This window comes from Phyllobates terribilis, unplaced genomic scaffold (assembly GCF_046119375.1).
Source record: "Phyllobates terribilis strain yellow unplaced genomic scaffold, ASM4611937v1 Scaffold_14__1_contigs__length_39327217, whole genome shotgun sequence".
Taxonomy (NCBI): Eukaryota; Metazoa; Chordata; class Amphibia; order Anura; family Dendrobatidae; genus Phyllobates; species Phyllobates terribilis.
In genome coordinates, this window is record NW_027362774.1 from 11,970,668 (window position 1) to 11,983,348 (window position 12,681).

General features: G+C 51.4%; 1 protein-coding gene across 1 annotated transcript in view; it reads right to left on the minus strand.

Moving 5' to 3' along the window:
* Nucleotides 1-12,681, minus strand: part of ITFG1 (integrin alpha FG-GAP repeat containing 1) — a 146,162-nt gene that overhangs the window by 14,892 nt on the left and 118,589 nt on the right. The window lies entirely within an intron of this gene.

Below are 12,681 nucleotides of genomic sequence, written 5' to 3' on the forward strand. Positions count from 1 at the left end.
ATTTATAAGATTATCTCAGCACAGGAACATTGTATTACACTTTCTGTCCACGCCCGCCACAGCAGCATATCTTCCATAAGTTAAAAGCGCTTTTCATATTCCTATTAAAGGGGAACTCCACCTTCATGTCAATGTCCTCTTCCTTCAGGGAATCGGTGGAGGTTTTCCGACTCCCCAGATGACATTGCTTGTTAACAGTGGAGTTCCCCTTTAAGAAAGCAGAGACATCCAGGATGTGACCGAGTGTCCGCCTCATCATCGTCTACCCAAGTACTAACACTTAAAAGGCCGAATCCAGAGATCCCACATCCCCCGGCTCTCCCCGACGTCCCCCGACTCTGCCTGGACTTGGAAGAAGCAATTATCTCTGTCTTTGTAACCTGTACGGCGGCACGAGGCGGGGGATGTAACGCCCGTCTGAGGGTCCGTCCCCGGTCACGGCAGAGGACACGCTGGATGATACCACCGGAGGCGGGAGGTTACTACGCGCCAAATTATACTGCGGATGTCGCCCCCTGCAGTGCAAGAGGCGAAGCTGGCGGTACCATTTCCTCAACGAAATTTGGGAACGTACCTAAAAGTGATCATCGCACAGTGTGAACGGTGACAAATGTTACAAGAACCTCAATCTGTACAGGACCTCACCGACCAATGAGACCCCAGTGTATATGTGTATAGTGCGCGTCAGGGGTATATATGTATATAGTGCGCGGCAGGGGTGTATATATACAGTACAGACCAAAAGTTTGGACACACCTTCTCATTTAAAGATTTTTCTGTATTTTCATGACCATGAAAATTGTACATTCACACTGAAGGCATCAAAACTATGAATTAACACATGTGGAATTATATACTTAACAAAAAAGTGTGAAACAACTGAAAATATGTCTTATATTCTAGGTTCTTCAAAGTAGCCACCTTTTGCTTTGATGACTGCTTTGCACACTCTTGGCATTCTCTTGATGAGCTTCAAGAGGTAGTCACCGGAAATGGTCTTCACTTCACAGGTGTGCCCTGTCAGGTTTAATAAGTGGGATTTCTTGCCTTATAAATGGGGTTGGGACCATCAGTTGTGTTGTGCAGAAGTCAGGTGGATACACAGCTGATAGTCCTACTGAATAGACTGTTAGCTGCTTTTTTCTTGCCATAATACAAATTCTAAGTAAAGAAAAACGAGTGGCCATCATTACTTTAAGAAATGAAGGTCAGTCAGTTCCCAAAAATTGGGCAAACTTTGAAAGTGTCCCCAAGTGCAGTTGCAAAAACCATCAAGCGCTACAAAGAAACTGGCTCACATGAGGACCGCCCCAGGAAAGGAAGACCAAGAGTCACCTCTGCTTCTGAGGATAAGTTTATCCGAGTCACCAGCCTCAGAAATCGCAGGTTAACAGCAGCTCAGATTAGAGACCAGGTCAATGCCACACAGAGTTCTAGCAGCAGACACATCTCTTCAACAACTGTTAAGAGGAGACTTTGTGCAGCGGGCCTTCATGGTAAAATAGCTGCTAGGAAACCACTGCTAAGGACAGGCAACAAGCAGAAGAGACTTGTTTGGGCTAAAGAACACAAGGAATGGACATTAGACCAGTGGAAATCTGTGCTTTGGTCTGATGAGTCCAAATATGAGATCTTTGGTTCCAACCACCGTGTCTTTGTGCGACGCAGAATAGGTGAATGGATGGACTCTACATGCCTGGTTCCCACCGTGAAGCATGGAGGAGGAGGTGTGATGGTGTGGGGGGGCTTTGCTGGTGACACTGTTGGGGATTTATTCAAAATTGAAGGCATACTGAACCAGCATGGCTACCACAGCATCTTGCAGCGGCATGCTATTCCATCCGGTTTGCGTTTAGTTGGACCATCATTTATTTTTCAACAGGACAATGACCCCAAACACCTCCAGGCTGTGTAAGGGCTATTTGACCAAGAACGAGAGTGATGGGGGGCTACGCCAGATGACCTGGCCTCCACAGTCACCAGACCTGAACCCAATCGAGATGGTTTGGGGTGAGCTGGACCGCAGAGTGAAGGTAAAAGGGCCAACAAGTGCTAATCATCTCTGGGAACTCCTTCAAGATTGTTGGAAGACCATTTCCGGTGACTACCTCTTGAAGCTCATCAAGAGAATGCCAAGAGTGTGCAAAGCAGTCATCAAAGCAAAAGGTGGCTACTGTGAAGATCCTAGAATATAAGACATATTTTCAGTTGTTTCACACTTTTTTGTTAAGCATATAATTCCACATGTGGTAATTCATAGTTTTGATGCCTTCAGTGTGAATGTACAATTTTCATAGTCATGAAAATACAGAAAAATCTTTAAATGAGAACGTGTGTCCAAACTTTTGGTCTGTACTGTATGTATACAGTATACGGCCGGGGTATATATGTGTATACAGTATACGGCCGGGGTATATATGTGTATACAGTATACGGCCGGGGTATATATGTGTATACAGTATACGGCCGGGTATATATGTGTATACAGTATACGGCCGGGGTATATATGTGTATACAGTATACGGCCGGGGTATATGTGTGTATACAGTATACGGCCGGGGTATATATGTGTATACAGTATACGGCCGGGTATATGTGTATACAGTATACGGCCAGGGTATATATATGTGTATACAGTATACGGCCAGGGTATATATATGTGTATACAGTATACGGCCGGGGTATATGTGTGTATACAGTATACGGCCGGGGTATATATGTGTATACAGTATACGGCCGGGTATATGTGCATACAGTATACGGCCAGGGTATATATATGTGTATACAGTATACGGCCAGGGTATATATATGTGTATACAGTATACGGCCGGGTATATATATGTATACAGTATACGGCCGGGTATATATATGTATACAGTATACGGCCGGGTATATATATATATATATATATATATATATATACACACAGTATACGGCAGGGCGAGGCCTCCGCTGGTCCCGGAGGTTCGTGCACTGGTCGGCGTTTCGATCCTCGGCTCTCGCAGCCTCAGCAGCTTTGTGATATTCAGCCTAAAGCAGCAGAGGACACATGGAGCCGCGGGAAGAGAAAGTAAATGCCCCCCGGTCAGAACAAGTGCAACAGATGGAGGTTATCGGGTGTCTCAGGATCGGACACCCACTGGTGAAATCTCTGATAGCCCATAGGTAATCATGAGCTACGACCGGCACCCAGTGCACGACCCCGGGGTGTTGTCTGCAATCAGTGCGACTTTGGAGGGTACCCCGACGCCTGGGGGGTCCCACACTCAGCTGCGTCTTTACTGATTATTTTCCGTGCAGATAAAATCTGAACGAATCTCACAATGCTGCATGTTTCTGCGCAAGATCTGACCATTACTAATCTGATAATCCAGCATTTCTCTGGCTCAGAATGTGCAGGATTATAGGAAGTTTCGGTGCAGGATCTGACCATTCCTAATCTGATAATCCAGCGTTCCTCTGGCTCAGGATGTGTCGAATTACGGGAAATTTCGGTGCAGGATCTGACTAGTTCTAATCCGATAATCCAGAGTTTCTCTGGCTCAGGATGTGCCGGATTATGGGAAGTTTTGGTGCAGGATCTAACCAGTCCTAATCCGATAATCCAGAGTTTCTCTGGCTCAGAACGTGTTGGATTACGGGAAATTTAGGTGCAGGATCTGACCAGTCCTAATCTGATAATCCAACATGCCTCTGGCTCAGAATTTGCCGGATTAAGGGAGATTTCTGCGCAGAATGTGACCACTCCTAATCCGGTTATCCAGCGTTCCTTTGGCTAAGGATGTGCCGGATTACGGGAAGTTGCGGTGAAGGATCTGACCATTCCTAATCTGATAATCCAGCGGCTCAGGATGTGCCGGATTATGGGAATTTTCAGTGCAGGATCTGACCACTCCTAATCCGGTAATCTAGCGTTCCTCTGGCTCAGGATGTGCCAGATTACGGGAAGTTGCGGTGAAGGATATGACCATTCCTAATCTGATAATCCAGCGGCTCAGGATGTGCCGGATTATGGGAATTTTCAGTGCAGGATCTGACAAGTCCTAATCCGATAATCCAGCGTTCCTCTGGCTCAGGATGTGCCGAATTACGGGAAGTTTCGGTGAAGGATCTGACCATTCCTAATCTGATAATCCAGCGGCTCCTGTGCCTCAGGATGTGCCGGATTATGGGAATTTTCAGTGCAGGATCTGACCACTCCTAATCCGGTAATCCAGCGTTCCTCTGGCTCAGGATGTGCCGGATTAGAGGAGGATAACGGTGCTGATACACGGGCGACGTCTCGGCTTCCCCTCCCCCCTTCTATACATCTCGCAGTCCCCTCTTTTCTCTGCTCCATTACCCGGAGTCATTAGCGGGATGGATGGATTCCCCGACTCCTCCGCAGCTTTTAATTGCTGGGCTATTAATAAACGCTAAAAGCCTGCGCTTCCTATGGCTCTCCAGGATATGGCGGCGCGGCCAAGCGCTCCCTGCGGAGATGCAGATTTCTGGAAGGAGTCCAGGACGCGCTCTGGTAACGAGGCTTTTACAGGATGAGAGATGAAATTAGCTGTGTGGGGGTCCTAACCCTCCGCGCCTGCAGCCAGGAGCCGCCATGTCTAACCATCTGCTTATGATATTAATTTGTCCGGAACGCTTCATGACGGGAAGGAGGGGAGACGTCAGCAGGACGGCCGCACCGTGCGGCCAGCAATGGCGGACACCTGTGCATTAGGCGTCATCTCCATCCCTGCGCTCTTGCTCGGAGACCTTGATCCCAGGTTTTATAGTGGAAGTTTTGCTGGACGGCGCCGCGCTTTGGGTCCCAGCTGCATCATGTGATCACGTTATTAACCCCGAGGCCGCCATGCTGGGATTCTGTAATTCACACGTGCGAGAGGTCAGGGAACGTCACCCGATGAAATCTCAAGTCACAGTGGAAGCCTCCAGCACCGTATAATCAGTGTCTTCTCCTGAAGTGACCGCTCCGTCGTCTACAGGGTAAGAAGGCTCCGGCGAACGGAGACGCAACGTAAAGTAGGAAGAAGCTGGAGACATCGGGGGCTGATCCGGCCCCCATTATGGTCACCCACTTACATGGGGGTCCACAAGGTAGGGATAGAGCGTGCACAATGGAATGTATCGCAGGAGATCAGGAAAGAGCGTGCTCAATGGGATGTATAGCAGGAGATCAGGAAAGAGCATGCTCGATGGGATGTATCGCAGGAGATCAGGAAAGAGCGTGCTCAATGGGATGTATAGCAGGAGATCAGGAAAGAGCGTGCTCGATGGGATGTATCACAGGAGATCAGGAAAGAGCGTGCACAATGGGATGTATCACAGGAGATCAGGAAAGAGTGTGCACAATGGAATGTATCGCGGGAGATCAGGAAAGAGTGCTCGATGGGATGTATCGCTGGAGATCAGGAAAGATCGTGCTCGATGGGATGTATCGCGGGAGATCAGGAAAGAGCGTGCACAATGGGATATATCGCGGGAGATCAGGAAAGAGCGTGCTCGATGGGATGCATCGCGGGAGATCAGGAAAGAGAAAGAGCGTGCTCGATGGGATGCATCGCGGGACATCAGGAAAGAGCGTACAATGGAATGTATCACGGGAGATCAGGAAAGAGCGTGCTCGATGGGATGTATCGCGGAAGATCAGGAAAGAGCGTGCTCAATGGGATGTATCGCGGGAGATCAGGAAAGAGCGTGCTCAATGGAATGTATCGTGGGAGATCAGGAAAGATCGTGCTCGATGGGATGTATCGCGGGAGATCAGGAAAGAGCGTGCACAATGGAATGTATCGCGGGAGATCAGGAAAGAGCGTGCACAATGGAATGTATCGCGGGAGATCAGGAAAGAGCGTGCTCGATGGGATGTATCGCGGGAGATCAGGAAAAAGAAAGAGCGTGCTCGATGGGATGCATCGCGGGAGATCAGGAAAGAGCGTGCTCGATGGGATGTATCGCGGGAGATCAGGAAAGAGCGTGCTCAATGGGATGTATCGCGGGAGATCAGGAAAGAGCGTGCTCGATGGAATGTATCGCGGGAGATCAGGAAAGAGCGTACTCGATGGGATGTATCGCGGGAGATCAGGAAAAAGCGTGCACAATGGAATGTATCGCGGGAGATCAGGAAAGAGCGTGCACAATGGAATGTATCGCGGGAGATCAGGAAAGAGCGTGCTCGATGGGATGTATCGCGGGAGATCAGGAAAGAGAGAGCGTGCTCGATGGGATGCATCGCGGGAGATCAGGAAAGAGCGTGCTCGATGGGATGTATCGCGGGAGATCAGGAAAGAGCGTGCTCAATGGGATGTATCGCGGGAGATCAGGAAAGAGCGTGCTCGATGGAATGTATCGCGGGAGATCAGGAAAGAGCGTACTCGATGGGATGCATCGCGGGAGATTAGGAAAGAGCGTGCTCAATGGGATGTATCGCAAGACATCAGGAAAGAGTGTACAATGGAATGTATCGCGGGAGATCAGGAAAGAGAAAGAGCGTGCTCGATGGGATGTATCGCGGGAGATCAGGAAAGAGCGTGCTCGATGGGATGTATCGCAGGAGATCAGGAAAGAGTGTGCTCGATGGAATGTATTGCGGGAGATCAGGAAAGAGCGTGCACAATGGGATGCATCGCGGGAGATCAGGAAAGAGCGTGCACAATGGGATGTATCGCAGGAGATCAGGAAAGATCGTGCACAATGGAATGTATCGAGGGAGATTAGGAAAGAGCGTGCTCGATGGTATGTATCGCAGGAGATCAGGAAAGAGCGTGCACAATGGAATGTATCGCAGGAGATCAGGAAAGAGCGTGCTCGATGGGATGGATTGTGGGAGATCAGGAAAGCGTGCACAATGGGATGTATCGCGGGAGATCAGGAAAGAGTGTGCTCGATGGGATGTATCGCGGGAGATCAGGAAAGAGTGTGCACAATGGGATGTATCGCAGGAGATCAGGAAAGAGCGTGCTCGATGGAATGTATCGCGGGAGATCAGGAAAGAGCGTGCACAATGGGATGCATCGCAGGAGATCAGGAAAGATCGTGCACAATGGAATGTATTGCAGGAGGTTAGGAAAGAGCGTGCACAATGGGATGGATTGTGGGAGATCAGGAAAGAGCGTGCACAATGGGATGTATAGCAAGAGATCAGGAAAGAGCGTGCACAATGGGATGTATCGCGGGAGATCAGGAAAGAGCGTGCTCGATGGGATGGATTGTGGGAGATCAGGAAAGAGCGTGCTCGATGGGATGGATTGTGGGAGATCAGGAAAGAGTGTGCACAATGGGATGTATAGCAAGAGATCAGGAAAGAGCGTGCACAATGGGATGTATCGCGGGAGATCAGGAAAGAGTGTGCTCGATGGGATGTATCGCAAGAGATCAGGAAAGAGCGTGCACAATGGGATGGATTGTGGGAGATCAGGAAAGAGCGTGCACAATGGGATGTATAGCAAGAGATCAGGAAAGAGCGTGCACAATGGGATGTATCGCGGGAGATCAGGAAAGAGTGTGCTCGATGGGATGTATCGCAAGAGATCAGGAAAGAGCGTGCTCGATGGGATGGATTGTGGGAGATCAGGAAAGAGCGTGCACAATGGGATGTAAAGCAAGAGATCAGGAAAGAGCGTGCACAATGGGATGTATCGCGGGAGATCAGGAAAGAGCGTGCTCGATGGGATGTATCGCGGGAAATCAGGAAAGAGCGTGCACAATGGGATGTATCGCGGGAGATCAGGAAAGAGCGTGCAAGATGGGATGCATTGTGGGAGATCAGGAAAGAGCGTGCACAATGGGATGTATCGCAGGAGATTAGGAAAGAGCGTGCACAATGGGATGGATTGTGGGAGATCAAGAAAGAGCGTGCACAATGGGATGTATAGCAAGAGATCAGGAAAGAGCGTGCACAATGGGATGTATCGCGGGAGATCAGGAAAGAGTGTGCTCGATGGGATGTATAGCAAGAGATCAGGAAAGAGCGTGCTCGATGGGATGGATTGTGGGAGATCAGGAAAGAGCGTGCTCGATGGGATGGATTGTGGGAGATCAGGAAAGAGCGTGCTCGATGGGATGGATTGTGGGAGATCAGGAAAGAGCGTGCACAATGGGATGTATAGCAAGAGATCAGGAAAGAGCGTGCACAATGGGATGTATCGCGGGAGATCAGGAAAGAGTGTGCTCGATGGGATGTATCGCAAGAGATCAGGAAAGAGCGTGCACAATGGGATGGATTGTGGGAGATCAGGAAAGAGCGTGCACAATGGGATGTATAGCAAGAGATCAGGAAAGAGCGTGCACAATGGGATGTATCGCGGGAGATCAGGAAAGAGTGTGCTCGATGGGATGTATCGCAAGAGATCAGGAAAGAGCGTGCACAATGGGATGGATTGTGGGAGATCAGGAAAGAGCGTGCACAATGGGATGTATAGCAAGAGATCAGGAAAGAGCGTGCACAATGGGATGTATCGCAGGAGATCAGGAAAGAGCGTGCTCGATGGGATGTATCGCGGGAGATCAGGAAAGAGCGTGCACAATGGGATGTATCGCGGGAGATCAGGAAAGAGCGTGCAAGATGGGATGCATTGTGGGAGATCAGGAAAGAGCGTGCACAATGGGATGTATCGCAGGAGATCAGGAAAGATTGTGCACAATGGAATGTATCGCAGGAGATTTATAAAGAGCGTGCTCGATGGGATGTATCGCAAGAGATCAGGAAAGAGCGTGCACAATGGGATGGATTGTGGGAGATCAGGAAAGAGCGTGCACAATGGGATGTATAGCAAGAGATCAGGAAAGAGCGTGCACAATGGGATGTATCGCGGGAGATCAGGAAAGAGTGTGCTCGATGGGATGTATCGCAAGAGATCAGGAAAGAGCGTGCACAATGGGATGGATTGTGGGAGATCAGGAAAGAGCGTGCACAATGGGATGTATCGCGGGAGATCAGGAAAGAGCGTGCTCGATGGGATGTATCGCAAGAGATCAGGAAAGAGCGTGCACAATGGGATGGATTGTGGGAGATCAGGAAAGAGCGTGCACAATGGGATGTATAGCAAGAGATCAGGAAAGAGCGTGCACAATGGGATGTATCGCGGGAGATCAGGAAAGAGTGTGCTCGATGGGATGTATCGCAAGAGATCAGGAAAGAGCGTGCACAATGGGATGGATTGTGGGAGATCAGGAAAGAGCGTGCACAATGGGATGTATAGCAAGAGATCAGGAAAGAGCGTGCACAATGGGATGGATTGTGGGAGATCAGGAAAGAGCGTGCACAATGGGATGTATAGCAAGAGATCAGGAAAGAGCGTGCACAATGGGATGGATTGTGGGAGATCAGGAAAGAGCGTGCACAATGGGATGTATCGCGGGAGATCAGGAAAGAGCGTGCACAATGGGATGTATCGCGGGAGATCAGGAAAGAGCGTGCTCGATGGGATGCATTGCGGGAGATCAGGAAAGAGCGTGCAAGATGGGATGCATTGTGGGAGATCAGGAAAGAGCGTACTCGATGAGATATATCGCGGGAGATCAGGAAAGAGCGTGCTCGATGGGATGCATTGTGGGAGATCAGGAAAGAGCGTGCTCGATGGGATGCACTGCGGGAGATCAGGAAAGAGCGTGCAAGATGGGATGCATTGTGGGAGATCAGGAAAGAGCGTACTCGATGAGATGTATCGCGGGAGATCAGGAAAGAGAGTGCACAATGGGATGTATAGCAAGAGATCAGGAAAGAGCGTGCACAATGGGATGGATTGTGGGAGATCAGGAAAGAGCGTGCACAATGGGATGTATCGCGGGAGATCAGGAAAGAGCGTGCACAATGGGATGTATCGCGGGAGATCAGGAAAGAGCATGCTCGATGGGATGCATTGCGGGAGATCAGGAAAGAGCGTGCACAATGGGATGTATCGCGGGAGATCAGGAAAGAGCGTGCTCGATGGGATGCATTGCGGGAGATCAGGAAAGAGCGTGCAAGATGGGATGCATTGTGGGAGATCAGGAAAGAGCGTACTCGATGAGATATATCGCGGGAGATCAGGAAAGAGTGTGCTCGATGGGATGCATTGTGGGAGATCAGGAAAGAGCGTGCTCGATGGGATGCACTGCGGGAGATCAGGAAAGAGCGTGCTCGATGGGATGCATTGTGGGAGATCAGGAAAGAGCGTGCACGATGGGATGCATTGTGGAAGATCAGGAAAGAACATGCTCGATGGAATGCATTGTGGGAGATCAGGAAAGAGCGTACTCGATGGGATGCATTGTGTAGTTGGCCGCACTAGACATATCTAATTTTTCTTTGACCCCCCCCCAATATTGTTTAGGTCAGTGGTCTCCCATCTGTGGCTCTGCAGCTGTTGCAAAGCTACGCCTTGCATTGGATGTCTGGGCATGCTGGGAGTTGTAGTTTCACAATAGCTGGAGACCACTCCTGTAGGAGGCCATTCCTAATGTATACGCACCTCCAGTGCACAGCTCGCCAGGAACTCCCTAAATAAGTGTAGGGATCCTACAATCAGGTGGCTGAGACCACCAAGACTTCAGGACATAACCATTAATATTGGCTTTGTATTTTTTCCTTGAAACAGGCGCCAGTCCGATGCTGAAACGGATTCGTGTAAAAACGTTCATTTTATACCACTGAGGATTTTTAATTTCCGCAAGTGAAGCCGAGGAACGGTGATCTCTTCACTAAGGTGCGCTGGTATCGGCTGCTCATTCTCAATCCTGCCTGTCCCTTTAAGCCCGCAGTGCTCTTTCCTGGATCAATTACCTCTTTGCTGTGCTGATCGATCTCTGGATCTGACCTGATCTCACTGATAACTTCTGTGTGTAAATAATTCAGACAACAGCAAAATAATCCTGATCACCTCGTGCTCCGCAATCAGTAACACACAGCTCCGCAATGTGGATGAGGCGATGTCACTGGACGGACATAGCGTGTACGGAGGCTTTCCTGGTGTACATGCTATCTGTTCCCGCTGAGGCCGTCACTGGAGCCCCCTCCGCTCCCGCAGAGGCCGTCACTGGGGCCCCCTCCGCTCCCGCTGAGGCCGTCACTGGGGCCCCCTCCGCTCCCGCTGAGGCCGTCACTGGGGCCCCCTCCGCTCCCGCTGAGGCCGTCACTGGGGCCCCCTCCGCTCCCGCTGAGGCCGTCACTGGGGCCCCCTCCGCTCCCGCTGAGGCAGTCACTGGGGCCCCCTCCGCTCCCGCTGAGGCCGTCACTGGGGCCCCCTCCGCTCCCGCTGAGGCCGTCACTGGGGCCCCCTCCGCTCCCGCTGAGGCCGTCACTGGGGCCCCCTCCGCTCCCGCTGAGGCCGTCACTGGGGCCCCCTCCGCTCCCGCTGAGGCCGTCACTGGGGCCCCCTCCGCTCCCGCTGAGGCCGTCACTGGGGCCCCCTCCGCTCCCGCTGAGGCCGTCACTGGGGCCCCCTCCGCTCCCGCTGAGGCCGTCACTGGGGCCCCCTCCGCTCCCGCTGAGGCCGTCACTGGGGCCCCCTCCGCTCCCGCTGAGGCCGTCACTGGGGCCCCCTCCGCTCCCGCTGAGGCCGTCACTGGGGCCCCCTCCGCTCCCGCTGAGGCCGTCACTGGGGCCCCCTCCGCTCCCGCTGAGGCCGTCACTGGGGCTCCCTCCGCTCCCGCTGAGGCCGTCACTGGGGCTCCCTCCGCTCCCGCTGAGGCCGTCACTGGGGCTCCCTCCGCTCCCGCTGAGGCCGTCACTGGGGCTCCCTCCGCTCCCGCTGAGGCAGTCACAGGGGCCCCCACCGCTCCAGCTGTCGTGACTGGGGCTCCCTCCGCTCCAGCTGTCGTGACTGGGGCCCCCACCGCTTCCGCTGAGGCCGTCACTGGGGCCCCCACCGCTTCCGCTGAGGTTGACCCTGGAGACTCCTCTACTCCCGCTGATCTCAATCCTGGATACCTGAAAACAGTTTATAACCAGTCTCCTGTCTTGCAAAGGGTGTATCCAGAACTCTCGCTATCCGCCAGCCTGATGCTGAAATAACAAGTTCTACGCCCTGTCGGCACAGCACAATGTACACACCATCAAGCAGGGAGACAGCAATCACTTTACTCAATTTAATTGTCCTTCGGCCTGTATTACTACAGCTGGGAAGGAGACCTTAGTTAGGCAGTTTTGGGGCGGGGAACTTAAAAGTCATCAGCTGTAGAGGCTGGAACCAGAGGGATTGTGGGTTGTCTACATAGAACGTCTCTCTGTCTTTTCAGGCTAGCTAAGACAACATTCACTTATACAGACAAAGCAGACAATTAAGAAAACTGCTTTGACCGGGGGTTCAGGCTAGGACTTGTCAGTATCGGTCAACTATGTCCTGAGTCTGACTGCCAACTGCCTCTGTCCCTGCACGGAGACACGGGAGGATGCTAGGCAAGATAAATAACTTTCTTACCTTATGCGGAGCTGCAGTCTCCCCCTCGGGTGTGGTCCGTCCTGGGAGTAGAGGTTGTGGCGCGGCTGCCATGGTCTGGACGCTTCGTCCTAGCCCCACGTTGGGCGCCAGCTGATTTTGGACACACTGTAGCTGTGTGCAACCCTCTTAATTGTCTGCTGCCAAATCTGATATGGAAGTGCATGCACGTACACGGAGAAATGACATTTGGAGTCAAAGCATAAATTCTGTTTATTAAGCAAGTGACACAAGTTTATATAGACACTTGCTTCTGTTATTTGTAGCT